This window comes from Cupressus sempervirens, chromosome 1, assembly GCF_028749045.1.
Source record: "Cupressus sempervirens isolate cs-2001-9-10 chromosome 1, ASM2874904v1, whole genome shotgun sequence".
NCBI classification, from domain to species: Eukaryota; Viridiplantae; Streptophyta; class Pinopsida; order Cupressales; family Cupressaceae; genus Cupressus; species Cupressus sempervirens.
Genome location: NC_143118.1, coordinates 857,666,271 through 857,687,343, shown reverse-complemented (window position 1 = coordinate 857,687,343; position 21,073 = coordinate 857,666,271). Strand labels below are relative to the sequence as shown.

Here is a 21,073-nt window from a genome sequence, read left to right as displayed (position 1 = left end):
CTTAGATGGTCAACAAAGTGAATTACAAAGTCTACCAAGCATTCCTGAAAGTTACACTATGGAAATAGTTTCTGTCGAGCTCACTCGAGCGTTGAAGGATTTTGTGGCAGAATTAAGTTTCTACTGAGCTCACAAGTTCAGTGAAGGAAAGTCAGTTTCTACCAAGCTCACAAAGTCAGCGAAGGAAAGTCAGTGTTTACCGAGTTCACTCATTCTCCAAAGGATTTTGTAGGATTCACAGTGTTTACCAAGCTTTAGTTGGTTAACACTAGAAATCATTTATGGAGTAGTGTTTATCGAGCAGGGTCAGCCAATGAAGGATTTCATTATTTTGGGAAATAAAGTTTAATTGTTTCATGTAATGATTGTAGCCGACTGATGTAATGATTATTGATAATTGTAACTTGTAATTGAGCCGACTTGACAATTTGTAAGGTATAAATAAAAGGTCAAGTTGTGAATTCTAATTATAATGAACGAGCATGCAAGTGAGTCAATTATGTGAAGAGGAAAGTGTGAGAAAATTTTGAAGAAGGATTAGATATCCTTGAGGAGCAGCAAAGTTGTATTTGATCAGAGAGGATCTAGTAAAGCAAAATAGAGATCTATATCAGAAAAGTTTAGTTGCATCTCATTCAAGTCAACTCATTGTTACTTTCTCACAATTGTAGCAGTGATTTCTAAATATCCTAACAGAGTTGGTTTAACAACCATTTTTATAAATCCTCTAACAAGGTGGATAGTTCTATTGAATTGTTCTAAAGCCCTCTAGCAAGGCCACTCCTAGCAGGGTGAATAAATCCTCTAACAAGGTCTCGCCTAACAGTGTGTTTTGTAACCTTTAACAGGGTTGGCTCTTAACAGGGCTCACTTCAGAAGAGTGAAAATCAATAGCTAGTTATTTGGTGGTTTTTCCCATATTGGGTTTCCACGTTAAATCTCGTGTCTCTTGTGTTGATGTTATTTATTTTATGCATTCATGTTAAATCTTTGTGCATGATTAAAGATCAGTAATAAGTTAACATACATCTACCGAGTTACAACATTTTCCTGTGTTGCTAACGAGTGACATTAGTAACCAAGTTTTTAAGACATCTAAGGGATTTGTGGATTTACCACCCCCCCCCCCCCCCCCTCAGTTACTCCATCTATATTTCCAACATGGTGGATGTTGTATCTATAAATAGATCTTGATAAAATGTTTCCTTCATTGATGATGTCTCAAGATATTCTTGGATTTATTTTATGCATTCAGAATCTAAAATTTTCATTAAGTTAAAAGAATCTAAGGCAATGGTTGAAAAATAATCAAATTATAAGATAAAAGTATTGAGATCTAATGATGGGGGTGAATATTGCTTTAGGGAATTTAACGAGTTTTGCAAACATGTAGGAATTGTTAGGCAAGACAATACACCTTACACTCCCCAACAAATAGGGGTAGCAAAAATAATGAACCGTACATTAATGAAAAGAGTTATGAGCTTTTTGAGTAGTGCTAAGCTAGATAAACCTTTCTAAGTAGAAGTTGTCGGTATTGCTTATTATTTGATTAATAGGTCTCCTTGAAAAGCTCTTGTTGATAAAACTCCTCATGAAATATGATTTGGTAAAAAGCCTTCAATTTATTATTTAAAGGTCTTTGGTTGTGAGGTTTTTGTTCATGTGCCTCGAGAGAAGTGATCTAAAACACATAAATGTGTCTTTTTAGGATCTAGTGGGAATGTAAAAGGTTATAATACTTGGAATCCTCTAATCCAAAAGAAGATTTTTTCTAGAGATGTGATCTTCGGGGAATTTAGAGCTGACTCAGGTGAAGAACAAGAAAAGTAAAATCAAAGACAATTCATTTTGAAATTAAGAAAAAAGATGCACGACTAGAGAATAAAGGAATGGACAAGAAGATAGTTCAAGTGAAAGTTCAAGATATTTCATTGTGACAAAAGAAGTTGAACATAATGAGGAAGAACATGAGGAAAAACCTCTTAATCCACCTTTGAGAAGATTCACAAGGTAAAAAATTCCACTTGATGGGTATAGCCTACTATATTTCCATTGTAAATTTGATTTACTTTCCATTAATGATGCACCTAGATCTTATAGGGAGGCACTTTCTTCCAAAGAAAGTGAGTAGTGGATTCTAACTATGCAAGAGGAGATGCCAACTTTGGATAGTTGTCACACCAATATCTTGTTAGTTTTCCCAAAGGAAGAAAGATCATTGGATGCAAGTGGGTATTTAAGAATAATTTCAAAGCATATAACCATTTAAATAGGTACAAGGATAGATTGGTGGGCAAGTTGATTCCGGTGAAATATTATCTCCCATTTATAAGTTAACACCTATTAGATTAATATTATCTATTGTCGATGCTTATGACTTTAAGGTAGAGAAAATTAATGTTAAAATAACTTTCTTGAATGAGAATCTTCAACAAGAAATTTATATGCAAAAACCTAATTGTTATGTTGTGAAAGGAAAAAAAAAAACTTGATTTGTAGGTTAAAGTGATCATTATATGGTTTGAAATTGTCACCCAAGATGTGGCACCCAAAGTTTGATTCATTTGCATTAAAGCTTCTTACATTACAAGTGAAGAAGCTGATTGTGTTTTCTTTAAAATTATTGATGATCAAAATATTAATTATTGTTTTGTATGTTGATGACATGTTTATTGGTAATAACAAGCCAATGGTTAAAGAGCTCAAAACTTAGCTTTCTCATACAATTGATATGAAGGAATTGGGGGATACTAAAAACATTATTAGGATAGAAATCGACAAGGATTGAGTTCATAGGAAAGTTTGGTTAATTCAAAGTAAGTATGTTGACACCATCCTACAAATATATAAAAAGTAGGACTATAAGTCAATCAATATTCCATTTCCATTCGGTATTAAGTTGAGTTTAGAAACGTGTCCTAAATTTGATGATGATATTGAAGATATATGTCTAATGTTACTTATGCTAGTGTCATTGGCAGTTTGGTGTATGTGATGGTTTGTACTAGACCAGATATAGCCCAAGTAGTAGGATTTCTAAGCAGGTTTATGTTTAACCATGGTATAGAGCATTGAACCTTTGTTAAACTAAGAGTTAAGATATTCATACTCCTAATTAGTATTTAGTTTTTTTTTCTTTAAAATCATTGATGATCAAATATTAATTATTGTTTTGTAAGTTGATGACATGTTTATTGGTAATAACAAGCCAATGGTTAAAGAGCTCAAAACTTAGCTTTCTTGTACAATTGATATGAAGGACTTGGGGGATACTAAATACATTATTAGGATAGAAATTGATAGGGATTGAGTTCATAGGAAGGTTTGGTTAATTCAAAGTAAGTATGTTGACACCATCCTACAAATATTTTAAAAGTAGGACTATAAGTCAATCAATATTCCATTTCCATTAGGTACTAAGTTGAGTTTAGAAATGTGTCCTAAATTTGATGATGATATTGAAGGTATATGTCTAATGTTACTTATGCTAGTGTCATTGGCAGTTTGGTGTATGCAATGGTTTGTACTAGACCAGATATAGCCCAAGCAGTAGGATTTCTAAGTAGGTTTATGTTTAATCATGGTATAAAGCATTGAACTTTTGTTAAACTAAGATTTAAGATATTCATACTCCTGATTAGTATTTGGTTTATTGTGGTACTAGTAATGTGTATAATTCATTGGGCATATAGGTATTTGTTGATATAGATTGGGTAGGCGACTTTGACAAGCGAAGGTCTACAAATGGCTTTGTTTACATTGTATAGAGGTGTTATGAGTTGGATGAATACATGACAACCTACAATTGCTTGTTCTACCATTGAAGTAGTGTATATGACTATTGTACATGCCTCTAAGGAGGTTGTTTGGTTATAAAGACTTGGTAATAGTATTGGTTTTGATTGAAAAACAATGTGAACTAGACGTGGCTGTCAGAGTGCCATATGTTTGGCCAAAAATCCTATGTATCGTGCTTGTACTAAGTATATTGATGTTTAGTATCATTTTTTACAATAAATTCTTGAAAGAGGACATGTTTTAAGTGAATGAAACTTTGGATAATGTAGCAAGTTCTCTCATGAAGCCAATGCCCATAGATATATTCTCTTGGTGCAGAACGACATAAGCCTTGATCACAATCTTGATTTGTATTTTGTAACTACATGGGGTAATTTTCAATGTATGATGTCAAGTGGGAGAATGTTAGGATTAATTAGATTCCATAAACCTTGTAAATCCTCAATTTACTATATTCCCAACATCTTTTGTAATTTTTCCATAAGAGGTGGAACATTTAACTAGTGGCGGTGAAAGAGAGCATGAAAAGGCAAATTGTTTTCACCATTTGTAATATAGGAAAAATACAAAATAACTAGGTGTACCCTCTTGGAATCCTCTATTTTGAGGCAATTGGACACTCACTAGAGGTTGTAAGAGCATATATGACAATTAAGACAACTACAATAAGCTTCTATGACAACATTGTGATAAATTATGGTAGATTCCTTATACACGTAGACATGCATGAAAATTGTATGAGCATCTACAAGAGGCTATATTTTGGGGTGAGTATTACCATTTTTTTTCATGGTGCCATAATGGTATTCATCATCACAAAACCCTATAAATTCAAGCCTTCAGGTAGGGTTATTCATTTAGTCTTGTTTAGTTTGTAGGGTAACATAGTGCTATCAGATGTTCTTCAGAAGTCTAGAGAGGTGTATTACTGTTGTATTCTTCATTGGATTAGTAATATCATGAAATAAAGGAGGGGTGAAAATTTATTCAAGCTGAAAGAGAAACAAGAACAAATAGAGAAAGGGCATTATACAGCCCTATCAAGATCAACCAAGTGATCAAGTTGATGGGACAAGCCAATCAGAAGTTGAGTCTTATCAACAATGTTCCAATTACACATATGGTCAGAAGCCCACTTCGCCAAACAATCGACAACACTATTCTATTCCTTGGGAATATGAGTGAAAGTAACTGACTCCAAAGAAGTACAAAAATTATGAATCTAGTCCGTAATCAAAGCTAACTTCCAACTAACAATATCAAAATGTTGTTGATTCAATAGATGTATCGCCACTTGTGAGTTAGATTCACAGATAAGCTTTCTCTAACCAAGGTTATAAGCATTCTTCATAGCATACAAAATAGTTATGGCCTCCATGAAGTTGTTAATGTGATAACCTTTATAAATAGAAAACACAAATTGGACATCCCCCTTGCTATCTCTACCAACACCACCAATGCCAGTAGGGCCTAGATTTCCCTTGGAAGACCCATCTGTGTTGATTTTAAGAATACCCTACGGAGGGGCACTCCACTTCCCCACCCTATTTATCTTTCGCAAGGGATGTCTACACATCTTTCTTGGCAGTTTTCCATGTGAGGGGGGAATATTCAGATGATTATTGAAAATATCATCCCATGGTTCCATGGCCTCAAAAGTGTCACATTTTGCAGAAATAGTTTCCTCCAAAGAATGGAGAATTTTCCACCATAAGTGAGGAACCTCTAAAAACTTATCCTTAAAGATACAACAATTCCTTTCCAACCAGATATGCCAAATAATAAAGGAGGGTCCAAGAGTCAAAGCAACTTGAAGAAATAAAGTCTTGACAGGAGCCTTACCCTAGCGAATGAAGAATTCTGCCAATGAGGAAACATGCCAACAGGATTAGTTCCACACATTCCACCATGAGTGCCAAATATGTCTAGTAAAAGATTATTGGAAAAAGAGATGAGCGATATTTTCTTCACTAGTCTGGCATAGAACACACATCGAGGGTCCATGGAAGCCACGCTTGCATAAATTATCCCACATAAGACATCGACTATGGACCACCAACCACATTACAAATTTACATTTGGGCCAAGAAAACTTGTACTAGACTTGCTTCCACCAAGGCATCTGAATGTCCCCCAATGTCTGCTGAAGAAGCTCGACATATCCTGCATACACTAAAAAAATTCGAGACAAATCTTCACTATCCCAAGCAAGAACATCATTACCAACCAAAGTAGTACACTCACAAGATTGAAAAATTTGAAACAACTCCTTCTATCCTCCTCAGATCCTCCTGGAGGCCATTTAGAAGGGTGTTTCCAATGAAAGGAAGGAGCTAAACCTCTAACACACCCTATCTTATAAAAATCAACTGTGTCCCAACCAACAGTACTAAAATTTTGATAGAAGGCATGTAGCTAAGGATGAGTGGTAAGAATAGGAGGGTGCCCATCCAAGAGTTAAGCCAAAATAAAGCTTGTGATCCCAAATGAAAAATCTAAAAGAGACCATCTTTAACCAACTGAGCTCCAAAATTTAGCGTATTCCAACTCATGAATCCTCTCCCTTCCAAAGGAAAGTGGTGAACTTCAACCACATCAATATCTAGAAAATACTTATGGGTGAGAATACGAGCCCAAAATTGATGTTGGTTAGTACACCAATGCCAATAAAGCTTTGCAATGAGAACCTTTCCATTTAAAATAGCTAATCATAAGCTAAGGCCACCCTCCTTCTCTGGGCTACACACTGTTCCCATTTAACCATAATCCATTTGGAAGTTGAGAGGTTTCCACTCCAACGGAATTGACAGGACAAAGCATCAAATTCCTGAAGAAAATACATAGGAGTAGCCTAAACAAAACACCTGTAAATAGGAAGGGCTTGAATAACCAATTTTAATAGAGTCAGGCGAGCAACAGTTGATAGCCATCGATGAGTCCCATGATTAACCTTTTGCCATAGTTTATCAAGCAAAAATTGCCAGGAAGATCTAGGATGTCTACCAATAGTAAGAGGAATACCCAAATAAACAAAGGGAAGAGACCAATTTGAAACCTAAAAATAGCAGCAATATGCCTCTGAATAGCCTGGGGAGTATTGAAGAAAAAATGGAGGATTTGTTCTCATTAACTTTTTGTCTCGAAACTACAAGATACACATCCAAAGCATGCCTAAAATAAGTAGCTTCTTGAAGATGGGTCTTTCCCATAAATGAAGTATCATCCACAAACTAAAAATGGAAAATAGGAGGCAAGCCAACACCCCATTTCCACCCATGAATCAAACCCTAGTGAGTACAAAGCTTAAGAAAATGGCCCAAACCCTTAGCTAGAATGATAAAGAGATAAGGTGAAATAGGATTCCCTTGAAAGTCCTCTAGAGGCACTAAAGGGCTCTGAAGGAACACCATTCACCAGAACTGAAAAAGAAGCTGAAGTAACACAACTCATAATCCAATTCACCCATTGTTGGCATAAACCAAAGGTCAAGAGGATATGTTGTAGAAAACTCCATTTGACTTTGTCATAAGCCTTAGCCATATCCAACTTAATGAACATAGCTCGCTCTTTTGATGTATGCATAGAATGAATAACTTCAGAAGAAATAATAATTCCATCAAGAATTTTCTTACCAGCCACAAAATCGCCTTGTTCCTCTGAAATCACAACTGGAAGGCATATCTTGAGTTTGTCAGCAATCAATTTGGTAATAATTTTGTACACAACATTACAAAGAGCAATGAGATGAAAGGAGTCAAGATTGTCAGCACCTTCTTTCTTAGGGATAAGAGTTAGTAAAGTACAATTCAATGCACAAAGCATTTGCTTTGTCTGAAGGGATTGCTTAACCACCTCTAAGAGATCCATATTAACAATTTCCCAAAATTCCTGAAAGAATTCCACAGGGAAGCTGTCTAGGCCTGGAGCTTTACCTTTATTCATCCCAAACACAACCTCTTCAAGTTTAGATGTCAAAATTGGACGAAGAAGAGAATCATTCATAGAATTGGTGATAAGAGAAGGAATGCATGAAAGAATTAAGTTCTCCTCCTCAACTGCAAACTGAGAATCCTCTGTAAAAAGGTTGGAATAAAATTGAAGGGCTTCCTTGGTCATAGCAGACCAAGAAGAAATCTTAAGTCCCTTAGTAGTAACAAGGGAAGAAATATACCCTTTATTATGACAAGCCTGAAAAAAAATGATGAAAAAAGGTAGTATTTCTATCCCCTTCCTGTAACCAATCAATGCGAGCCTTTTGTTTCTAGTAGATCTCTTCTCGTAGTTCCCATTCTTCCACATCCCGCATAGCATGGGATTTTTCCTTGCCAAGAGCCTCTATAAACCCAGAGTCCCTAATTTGGTAAGTTAATCATTGCAAGATGATCTAGAGCATTCCCCTTTCTAGATTGAAGGTTCCCAAAGCAAGAAGTATTCCATCTCTTAAGATGATATTTGACATATTTAAGTTTATGCTCAAAGACAAACATAGTCGTACCATAAGATGAGCCACCCTCTCTCCACCACTTAGCCACCAAATCATAAAGGAATGAGTCACGAAGCCACATAAGCTAGAATCTAAAAGAAGGGTTCTTAGGGAGTGCAATAGGAGAAGAAGAGAACTTAATCAGCCAATGATCAGAACCTCTCCAATCAAGAATTTTAGAACTTGTAATTAGGCCATTGCCAACCCAATAACATGAAACAAGAAACCTATCCAAATGTTCTAAGATAGCTTCCTGACCACTTCATCTATTCTTCCAAGTGAAAATCCCATTTGAAGGCTTAACATCAATACTAGAAAGAACATCCACCTGAGCTTGAAAACAATTAGAAGCAAGGCCAAGCCTAGGCCAACCTCCTCTTTTCTCCTCAAGACTTAAAATAGAATTAAAATCACCTCCTAAAATCCAAGGAAAATAAGGAGCACAAGAATGCACATACCTAATGTGATCCCAAAGATGAATCTTCCCACGAATGTCAATAGGGGCATAAACATTTGTCACAAGAATAGTCTCACCAGAGTCCAAGGCAGTAGCCACCACAAAGATTGAGTAATGACTAGAAATCCACCAAAGGGGAGAAATATTTTGAGGGTCGCAAAATAGAGCCAAACCTCCTAAATTACCTTGTGAACCAATACTTTGATAATGACCAGCATACCAAATGCGTGAAGCATGTTGATGCATAACCTCAACAAAAACCTTAGTCTCTTGAACACAAAAGACATCCAGAGAATGAATTGCAATCAAATCATGAATAACTTTTTGATGAAAAGTGTTATTCAAACCCCTCACATTCCAAGAGAGAATGATCATTGAGGGGTTTGAGAAAAGTGAGCATCAATAGGTTTAACAAACCCAGATTCCACCAATAGATCTCCAGTCATTTTTATCTTTTCAATGTCTGTCTTCTACCCTTTTGAGGAGCTATCAACATACCTTTCTTAAGGGGTCATTGTTGCACTCCCAATCTATGAGATGAGCCCTTATTTTGAGATGAAACTAAAACTTCTTTGGCTAAATCTGCTAAAACAATGTCATCCCCTATGGAATTATTTAAAGTCACTTGAGCCACTTGTTGTCCCTGAATAACTTGAATTGGTTCTAGTTCAAGAGCTGGTACAACCTCCATACTGACCCCAACACTATTAGAAGCGACCACATGCAAGACCCCTTCTTCCAAAGCTAAATTCTCCAGCACCTCAAAACTATTAAAGCTTCCATCTGTTTGTCTATACTTGAATGACCTCATTTGACCTCATCCTTTAGCCTTAGTTTTAACAAGTACAAATCCTTCCTTGTCCTTTCCTTGAGGTTTAGCCATCATGGGAGCTTTCCCTCTATCCTCTTTACCTAGAGGAGGAGGTGCTGAAGAGGGGGAATGAGCTTCCTTACAAACTTTAGGGCAATGTTATAGTAGATGGCCATACTCATGAAAAAATTGACATAAAAAAGGTAGAGATTCATAATCTAACTACTAAATCCATGATGAAGATCCCAAAAAAATTTCCATCGAATTTGACAAGGGATTATTTAGATCTATCTCAACATAAATCTGAGAAAAAGAAATCACCTTTTTATCAAGGGTTTGTGTAGCAACTGTTGTAGGCTTTCGCAAGAGACTAGCAATTTTATGTAAAATGTCTTCTCACCAAAACTCCAGGGGGAGGTAAGGTAGACGAACCCAAATAGGAACTCGAGAAGGCATCTCTTCAGCTGAATTAAAACTTGCATGCCATGGTTTAATAAATAATTCAAACTGATTATAAAAATATAGGCCACCTTCAAAAACTCTATTGCAATTTGCCATATTCGAGAAAATAACCATAAAATAGCTATTTGCTGCAAGCATAATGTCCATATCTCCTTCAATCTGCCAGGAACGTTGGGTCCAAGCCTTGAGAGTGGAAAAAGGAATGCAAATACCAAGAAAATTATAGATTAGAGCATGTCTACTCCAATATGAGACATCTTCTTCCACCAAATCAAGAGGAATGACCAAAACTGGGTGATCTTGGGTTCTAGGAAGACACCCATTAACCTTCTTCATATAAGGACAACATTGTTATAAAATGTATATGCTTGTAGTGCATGCATGCTTGAAGAGGACCCATTATGAGCCTTATCTATGCAAGAAAGATCCATAATTGATGCCATAGAAATCTTTGCCATGCAAAGATTGAAACCAGGAAAACAAACAAAAACCAGAACAACTACCAGCAAACTGAAAAAGTCCCTACAAATGCCAAACATAAACAAAACCCACTGAAATAAACAAAAAAATAACTACTTTGTTGCTGAAATGCTTCCACAAAACCCCCACATTCAAACTTGCAACCAAGCTAGGGCACCTCCACCTCTCATGTCTCCAACTGTCACCAAAATTTCCAAAGTGTTATCCAGTGTCAAAATCTTTCAATAACTAGGTGGAATGGATAACAGAAGTTGGTGATTTATTCCATGACAATCCTTTCTAATTTGTGTCATCTGTTCAATGCCGGATAGGAAACTAGTGCATAAAGCCCCTATCTAATCTCTTGTACAATGCCATTAGTAATGAATTCATTAGTAATATCATCACCTCTCTTTCTGTAGTGGAGTTTTTTTCCTTAAAATGGTTTATCCACACAAATTTGGTATTTTATGTGCAATGGCTTTCTAATTCTTGTTTTCATTTTGCAATCACTTTAATCTTTGGTTTTAGATTTGCATAAATCACCAGCTTAAGTTCTTATTGCAAGCTTTCTTCACACTAGTTTTACAACAATCCTGATTATAGCAAGATGACTTTTACATTGAAGTTAGAAATTTACCATCGAAATAATCTTATCCTCACCTCAACAAAAGTGATTCTTATTTAAAAAAAACAAAGATAAGGTATAAAGGAAAACCATAGAAATATAGATGTAAATAAAAAATAGAGAGAGAGAGAGAGAGAGAGAGAGAGAGAGAGAGAGAGAGAGAGAGAGAGAGAGAGAGAGAGAGAGAGAGAGAGAGAGAGAGAGAGAGAGAGAGAGAGAGAGAGAGAGAGAGAGAGAGAGAGAGAGAGAGAGAGAGAGAGAGAGTCCGAGCATATGATCGAAAAAATAAAAATAAAATCTATCGACTAAATTAAAATATATAATTTATATGAGTATACATATGCATAAGCTCAACCACACACACACACACATCCTGAAATAAACAAAGCAAATTCACCACAACACAACTTAGAAAATGACGAGCAACTATTCTAGAATCAACAATAGTAGAAGAGCAAAGCACACCAACTCCTATTAGTACTGTTAGTGAATGGGGAAAACAATGGGGAATAATAGGGTAGTGGATAATGCTTCTTACTACCTTGAACCAAGTTATTGCAAGATGAAGGATTCCCTACTATTATAAGGGAATTATTGAAAGTGCTAGATGAGTGCTAGCAAGAAATCTCTAGAGAGCTCACTCTCATAGAGGTTAGGGAGTGATCCCATCGCCTTCGAGTGAAAATATTAGATTAATTATGTGAGGAGCCCCTCTTTTCTATTATTGTTGACCACATTAAGCATTGATCACTCCAACAATATCCATTAGATCCCCACGAATCATAGCTGACATTTGTATTAGCCAAAGTGGGGAGGGGCACTGAATGACACAATAGTGCTCCAAGTGGATCCTTCATCATTGTTAAGATGTAGAATAATCTAGACTATCCACATGAAATGAATTATTGGGCTAGTTTTAGAAGGGGGGGAGGGTGTCATTGGCATGGATGCGACAAATTGCCCAATGGGGGTGCATCATAGATAAGCTCTTTCCACCTTGGTACCTATCCTTTACTCGTCCTACTCTCTACTCTCCTATCCTATCCCTCTCCCCTACTAATTTCCCCTACACATTAATCTAAAAACTCATTGCGTTACTAATTTCCCATCTATTATGAGGTGAGTGTGTCCATGTACCTACTATTCTACCCTATCCTACTATTCTACCCCCCACTAATAAATCTCCCCACTACTATCCTCATCCCCCGCTCCTATTAATTTTCCTACAATTAATTTATCCCCCCCCACCATCTATCATCCTCCCACCATTAATGGTTCTCCCCACCCAGATACAAATTCTCTATCCTTAGCTATATCTTCTGGAGGACAAACGATATGGCTTTCCCATTCTAATTTTGCTACCATTGAACATAATTTAAGGAGGTGTTGCCTAAAAAAGGCCAACCAATAATTTCCCACCAACTTGGTTCCCCCACCTTGGATTAATTAAACCGCCCCAAACTATAATTTCCCTTCCACACACACATGACATAAAATAAAACTCTCCATTTTAACAAAACTTCTACCACCAAACTAAACTAAACTAATAGCAACATATAATACAAATTTCACAATTACATCTATTTTTATCTTCCAACTAACACATACCTTTACCATATGTAAATTGATTGAATAAAGCCAAAAATTCCTACTAAGTCAAGTTATTATTATTATTAATTTTTTTTGATTGGTGGAAGCCTAGATTATTTGTTATTATTTATAATGTTTAATTTGTTAAAATTAATTATTATACTATGTAAGCTTGCTCGAGTAGACTCGAACCTAGAACCTCCAAAATAAGAGGCTAACAATTTATTGTTATATTGTAAATTCTCACCTCTAAGTCAAGTTGTTATTATTATTATTTATAATTTATTTTTTAAGACCCAATACTTGAACGCGTTCCAATACTTTGATAGGAGTTGTTGATTTGATACTTACATTATTGACTTAATGCCCAATTTTTTTCATAACATTGTACCAATACTTGTGACTATAAAGTTGTTAGTACACAATGATGACTACCCAAAATTGAATAAAATGTACCCTTAGATAAAAAATTTAATCAATGATGTGATGCCACATTAGTTGTGCAAGTATGGGTACCCTTTACGCATGACCATTGGTCTCACTTTTTATTTGGGCTATTTTGGACAATTTGGCAAAAAGCATGTTGATGTGGCATTATAATAGCTGATCTGGACGAACTCGCCAAGTAAGCTGTTGTAAAAATTGAGAATGATTTGAAATTTTCGCATAAAATTTTGATAAATGTGACATTAGAGTGTTCAAATATTAGGTCCTCTCCCCTAGTAGATGAGAGTGAAACTTAAGACCGATATTATTTATTTATTACTTTTTATTTACTTAGAAAAACTAAAAAGCTAATAGTCCTTGAGATATTTTAGGTAGAACTTATTATTATTTTTAGTTCTTCAATACTAAAACTTATCGGTATGGCAAAAATGGATCACGCTTCGCACTATATTTGAGCGCGCGAAGGATTTGCTCTCGGCATGTCTTAAACGACAGTAATTAAATTTATTTTCTGCCGAGGGTTTTCCTGCAACAAATTCTTTTTGATCTCGCACAGAGTTGTGCTATCGGTAAGATCTAAACGTCCTCCATTTTCCTTTCAGGGATGGTTCTTAATTAAGTTTATAAATATTTTATTCATTTGAGGATGGAATTAGGCGGAAAACAAAAGCTAACATGAATTCCACCAGATTTGGAAATTCAACTGTTCAAAGTCTTGTAGTTCAATGAAATCATTCATATTATAAACGATGGAGAAATTCTGTGATTCATGGCATCTACAAGAGAGTTATCTACTTAAATTCTGGAAAACTTCTAGAATTAATTTGTATAACGTTTGATGAAATGATAATTAGCGAAATATTCGACGAATTTCTTGATTTTGTGGAGGCCGTTTTATTGAAGGAAATGGATAATGGTATATCACATTTCACTGGATGAAGTGACTGCTGCAGGTTTTTCGTGATCGCGTTTAAGCGTACAATCTTGGTAGTGTTTTGAGTTTTCTGGATTAATCTGCCAACATCTGCTAGCTACTGACGTTCCTAGTTTCACGGGGGGTCATATGATAAAATAAGCCTATTTTTTAGGGAAGATTATAGAAATAATTTTGCACAAAGAAGGAATTGGTTACATATGTCTTGAGAATCATGTTGGTTTTGATCTTAAGGGAAAGAATTATGTAGTTTGGGAGAGAGAGAAAATAAATATGTTTAACTAGGCCATCAATCATTGCGTTTTTGGTGTCATGTTAGAACAACCATAATGGAATAGAACCCAATTTGTTAGGGGGGGGGAGAGAGAGAGAGAAGTTATATGGCAATATGGTCCACTTACTGTGTTGGCTAAATATTTTGTAAGACACTGTAACCACAGCTTACAAAATGGGAATTTTAGGCAACGGTGTAGTGAGACAAGTCTCTCCTCTTAGGAATAGGGGAGGCTCCCTACTTACTGTAGTACTTACCGTAGGTGACTACAACAGAAACCTAACTGAAAATAACAAATGGGTGAGTCACGAAGTCAATTCCCCTTCTTTCAAGAATGATCTTCATACTACAACAACTATTTGAAATTAATCAAAAGGAATCTACTACTACAGTAATACTGGTGACTTAAGAAATGACGTAAGAACAACCTCAAGGTGACAATTATAACTTATCTTATGTGATTGATAGCAAGAACCCAAAGTCTCCTATAAGCAGTCTCCTTGAAACAAAATGACAAACAACTAACAAAGCTCAAAGTCTTTTTTCAACTATTCAGATACGAAATTATATAAAAAAGAAGTAAAGCTCAAAGTCTTTAATTCTTAGTACTTGCAGCCACTATCAAACTATATTAATCTTGTTTTTGAAAACTCAAAGTCTTTCAAAACCAACACTAAAGTCTCGAATGCTTCACAAGGAAAGAAGTAACAAAGATGAATTAATCAAGGCAACGTAAGAGCCGAAGATTAACTCAAGTATCACAACACAAAGTTTGTGGAAAACTCGCTTCTTTATTCACTTTAAAGATTTGCAACAAGAAATACAAAGCCTTCTAGTCACAAGCTCGACCTTCTCCTCTAAAGCAAAAGATGATTATTTACAATTGTAAAGATTTGTGGATCTTTGATAGATTAAAAACAATTACAAAATGAATGTTTGCAGAGAATATCTTACTTGAATAGTGCTGAAAGTATTTCCTCCTTCTTTCCCAGCGATCATAGTTTGCCTTCCTTTTGACTGTATAGTATTATGAATGAAGTGATATATATCTGATGTGATTATATTTGCAAAGTGCAATATTAATCAAATGTCCTTTTACTAACCACAGGTATTGGAATGTCGTAGATTGATTGCCTTTCCCTGCGATCAGAGTGCATATTGGGCAAAACATATGACTTTGAAGAGTCATGTTTCATAATAATAAACAACCTACGTAATTAGTATGTACCCGATAACCAAATTATAATGTGGCACGATAATATGAATATCTCTCGATATCATTAAGGAGCCCGATCATAATATATAAGAGCCTGCCGATAATCAATGAAATTTGATCACAGTATATTAAGTGATTGCCGATAACCCATATCATAATACTACAAGAACATAAGCGCGCACACACACACACACGCCATGTAGTTGATATACTCAGTAGTAATTATCAGTATATTAAATAATTCATGTTTTGCTTTTTCTGACGCTAAAACATTAACACTCCCTCTTTAGCAAGGGAGAAGTAAAACATCAATAAATCAGAATCATCATGTAATCAACTCAATATGTATTAAAATTTCTGAACAATACAAAGTATATCCTATGATCTCTACTTGCACTTAGGCAGTGTCTAGAGATGTCCATGACTCATTCATGATCTCTACTTGCACTTAAGCAATGTCTAGAGATGTCCATGACACATTCATGATCTCTACTTGCACTTAAGCAATGTCTAGAGATGTCCATGATACACATATAATCTCTATTTGCACTTAAGCAATATCTAGAGATGCCCATAATACTCTCATGATCGCTACTTGCACTTAAGCAATGTCTAGAGATGTCCATATAATCTCTACTTGCACTTAAGCAATGTCTAGAGATACACATATAATCTCTACTTGCACTTAAGCAATGTCTAGAGATGCTCATAATACACACACAGGTTTATTATTTACAAGATCGTCACCTTGTAAATAATTTCCTTCAAATGAATATGTCCATGAAAGATCATCACCTTTCATTACATATCGAATGCTTGCTAAGAAACCAATAGAAGCATAAACTCAAATGAGATAAACATTTTATTTCAAATTTTATCATTACAGTTAATCATACCAAGTTTTTCTTTGAAGTATTTCAACTTCACTTTAGCAAGAGGCTTGGTAAGGATATCAACAGTTTGCTCATTTGTACATATATATTCTAGTTGAATAACTCCTCGATTCACCATGTCTCTGATGCAATGAAATGAAATTTCAATATGTTTGGAGCAATTGTGAAATACTGGATTAGATGAAAGTTTAACGCAACTTTGATTATCACAATAAATCACAGTGGGCTTTAAATGTCTTTTGAAGAGATCTGATAACAACTTCTGTAACCATACTGCTTCTCTAGCACCCAAGGAAGATGCAATGTATTCAGCTTCGGTGGAACTCAATGCTACTGAAGTTTGTTTCCGACTAGACGAAGAAATCATACCAGATCCAAGACTGAAACAATATCCTGAAGTACTCTTTTGCTCAACGGAGCTTCCAGCCCAATCTGAATCTGAATATCCAAGAAGTTCAATGTTGACTTTGTCATATTTGATTCCCATTCCAATAGTGCCCTTTAGATATCTCAATATGTACTTAGCTGCATGTAGATGTATCTTCTTAGGTGAGCACATAAACTGACTCAAGGCATGAGTAGCATAGCATATGTCAGGACGAGTATTTACTAAATACATTGGGGATTTAAATCTGTCTGTAGTAAGTAGGATCTACAGGTTCAGATTTGTTCATATCATCTTTCAATTTGTGTAGATTTATTTCCATAGGAGTAGCAACTGGTTTGCATTCCATCATCCCAAATTTGGTTAAAATATTAATTGTATACTTTCCCTGAATTAGTATAATACAGTTGTCTTGTTGCTAGACTTCTAATCTTAGAAAGTAGTGAAGTAACCCTAAGTCTTTCATTTCAAATTTTGCTGTGAGTTCTTGCTTACATTTCTTTATGAGATGTTCCTCACCTGTTATTAGCAAATCATCAACATATAATACAAGGATAATCATATCATCGCCATCAGTTTTGAAATACAGATTTGGGTCAGCTTTATTTTTGGAATATCCTAACTTCAATAGGTGGTTATCTATTCTTTCATACCAGGCTCTAGGAGCTTGTTTGAGTCCATAAAGTGCTTTCTTTAATTTACAAACATGAGTTTTGCTGTCATAAGTATTGAACTCTTCTGGTTGTTCAATATAGACTTCTTCAATCTTGCCATTGAGAAATGCTGTTTTGACATCCATCTGATGTACCTTCCATCCTTTGGATGTTGCAATTGCTAGGATTGTTCTAACTGAAGTGTACCTGGTAACAGGGGCAAATGTTTCTTCATAGTCAATGCCTTCTTTTTGAGAGAACCCTTGGGCTACAAATCTTGCTTTGTATTTTTCAATACTGCCATCTGAAGCATGTGTGATCTTGAATAACCATTTGGAAGAGACAACTGATTTGTTCTTAGGTCTTGGTACAACATCCCATATGTCATTCTTTAATATAGAGTTATATTCCTCAATTATTGCTTCCTTCCATGATTGATGTGGGAGAGCTTCTTCAACATTAGTAGGTTCAGATTTTATGAGTTCATATATCAATGCAACATAACATGATTGGTTTCTGGTCTTTTTGCTTTCTTGAATTACTTCATCTGGTTCAATGTGATTTTCTTCTAACATTTTCTTAGCCCAAAGAGGTCTCTATTATTGCTGATGTTTTCAGACTCTCTATGATTAGACATGGAAGAGAGATCAGAATCATCCTCCCTCTCAATTTCTGTAGGTTGATCTTCTTCAGAAATGGATTCATCACTATTACTAGAAATTTTAAAGGCTGGGTCTTCTTCAAATATTACATCTCTACTAATTTCAATTGTTCTTTGCCTAGGAATGTAGATCTTGTATCCTTTTGTACTTTCACTATATCCAGTGAATATTCCCTTCTTCCCAAAAGGCTTTAATTTTGTTCTTTTCTCTTTTGGTATGTGAATATAAACTGGACATCCAAATATTCTCAGGTGACTTGTATCTGGTTTAACGCCTGTGAATACTTCTTCTGGGGTGGTATTCACTAATATGGAGTGAGGGCATTGATTTTGAATGTAGACAGCTGTATTAGATGTTTCAGCCCAAAATGAAGAATGAAAATTTTGATCATGTAACATAGCTCTGGCTGATTCAACTATAGATCTATTTTTCCTTTTAGCTATTCCATTCTATTGAGGATTATAAGGTACATAAAACTCCCTCTTAATCCCAATAGAAATGCAGAAGTTTTTAAAGATATCAGATATGTATTCACCCCCATTGTCTGACCTTAGGGTTTTGATCTTTTGACCTAATTGGTTTTCAACTAAGGCTTTGAATTCTTTGAATTTGGATAAGACTTCAGATGACTCTTTTTTTTTTTAGAAAATAGATCTAGGTTCTCCTAGAGTAATCATCAATAAAGATTTTATAGAAAAGACACCCATTAAGAGAGGGGATTGACATAGGGCCACAAAGATCTGTGTGAATAAGTTCAAGAATGGATTTGGATTTATGATCACTTTTAGGGAAGGAATGTTTAGTATTTTTACCTATCCCTTACAAATACTTAAACGATCAGCTTTCAGATTAGGTAGGCCTTTTACAATTTTCCCTATAGATGATAAAGCTCGATAATTAAGATGACCTAGTCTCCTATGCTAGATTTCAAAGGAATTTGACAGGCGATTACTAATGGTTAAGTTTAGATTAGGGTTTTGATTATCACAAAGCTTATAAAGACTCCCATCTTTGACTCCAATGGAGATGGCTTTCTTAATAGTTGAGTTCTTGGGCCAAGATAGAACTCTATCTTCTTGAAATGCAATTCTGTATCCTTGATCAGCAAGTCTGGAGATGGAGACAAGGTTTCTCTTGATTCCTGGTACATATAAAACATTCTTGAGTTGAAGTGTAATTCCAGAATTCAGTTGTATAGAACAGGAACCAATTCCTTTAATAGGATAAGAGGAGTTATCTCCAATGGTTGCTTCTTCTGATGCATGGTTAGAGAAAGTTTCAAACTTATTCTTAAATCCGGTGATGTGACGAGAAGCTCCACTATCTATGATCCAAGTATTGAGGTTAGTGTTTAATTCACTTGAGAGAGCTAAATAGAATGCATAATTTTCTTTTTCTACTTTCTCAATATTTTCATCCTTAACTTTTGCTAATGCTGTTTGAATTTTCTGCTTCTCTAGACGTACACAATAGGAGTGACCAATCTTGTCACATTTAAAACATCTAACTTTGGACTAGTCACACTGTTTGTGATATTTGTGATTTTTGTTGAATTCCTTCTTGTTATGTTTAAACTTTCTTTTCTTGTTTGATTTAGTATACAGTGCTTGGATGTCTCCCTCTTGATTTGTAATAAGTCCTCTTGAAGCTAGTTTGGATTCTTCTTGAGTACATTCATTCTTTAACTGATCAAATTTTGGAAGTTCAGGTCGTGAACTTAAACCTCAAATGTAAGGTTTCCCATGAAAGAGGAAGACCTCTAAGAGCAATCATGAAAGAGAAAGACGAAGAGAGAAAGGTGGAGGAAAAAGTGGAACAACCTCAACCACGTTGACTTATCTCTAACCAACTACTTTGACTTTATTCAAAATTGCATGCCTAATGCGGTTGCAACTTAACTACATGAGCTGATTATACAGGTACATGTTATCTTGTATTTACAACATACTCTTTACATGTAGCTTTCCTACTACTATTCTACTTAAAAGTTATGGAAAATTGAAATGTTCATAGAGTCTCAACAATCTTTGCAAATTTCTACAGTGAGTTTTGCACAACTTTGGCATCAGGCTCACCAGTGTACTTAATGACCATTATGATCCTCTGATATGTGTTGGCTGCCTTTGAAATTTCCTTAATAGAAATTTCCTTTTTACTTTGCAGTTCGTCAAGTGAACACTTCCATCTTACAAATGTATTCATTATATTGAGATTGAAATCATTCGCTTCAAGCTACAAGCGAATTGCTTTAGTGAACTCTGAAAGAATATATTCTTCTTTGTTGAGTTCTCCGTTCTCATTAATTACTCCACATGACATATTTCTGAAGCATTCGCTGATCATGTGCTCTTGTTCACCAATCTTCAACACTGCTGCCTTTGCATCCTTCATGAGTTATTGTAGAACTTGTTCCTCGTTAAATAATCAAATGCTTGTAATTATGATTCATTTCAACAAATGAGATGACTTCATAAGCACATAAACCCTCCAAGTCGAGCTCCATCATACTCTTCCTAGCATCAACATCCCCATTTAGCAACTGTAATTGTTGTTTAAGTGACCCTTGAATATCACTTAGTTGAGCAACAACCTCCTTTCCCTTCCTCAACATCCTGTAAATATTACGAATGAGTTGATAACCTTGTGATTCAATGCTGGTTGCCCATTTGTCTACAACTTGTGCCTTTCTTTTGATCTTCTCAGTACAAATATTTGGAATAGATTCAGTGCCCGAAGAAGATTTCTTCAGTTCTTCAATAATCCTTAGGAGACGTGCATTCTCCTCCTTCAGTTTGCTCTTCTTATCCCATAGCTCATCATTATTTTGTGTTAAGAAATTGACTGTCTTGCATCGTGTTGATAACCTTGCTTGGTTTGTTTATCGAGTTCAACTCTTGTAATTCTGTAATCAACAGGTT

The 21,073-nt window shown here is 35.4% G+C and overlaps 1 protein-coding gene across 5 annotated transcripts in view; it reads left to right on the top strand.

Moving 5' to 3' along the window:
* Window positions 1–13,557: 13,557 nt before the first annotated feature.
* Window positions 13,558–21,073, top strand: part of LOC149580536 (uncharacterized) — a 182,084-nt gene continuing 174,568 nt past the window's right edge. For 4 of the 5 annotated variants that reach the window (XR_016353905.1, XR_016353903.1, XM_089791735.1 and 1 more), the window contains exon 1: window positions 13,558–13,707. The gene's annotated coding sequence lies outside the window, so the exon portion shown is untranslated. Of the gene's footprint in view, window positions 13,708–19,863; window positions 20,075–21,073 lie in introns of all 5 variants that reach the window. The other variant, XM_089791743.1, reaches the window with a different exon arrangement.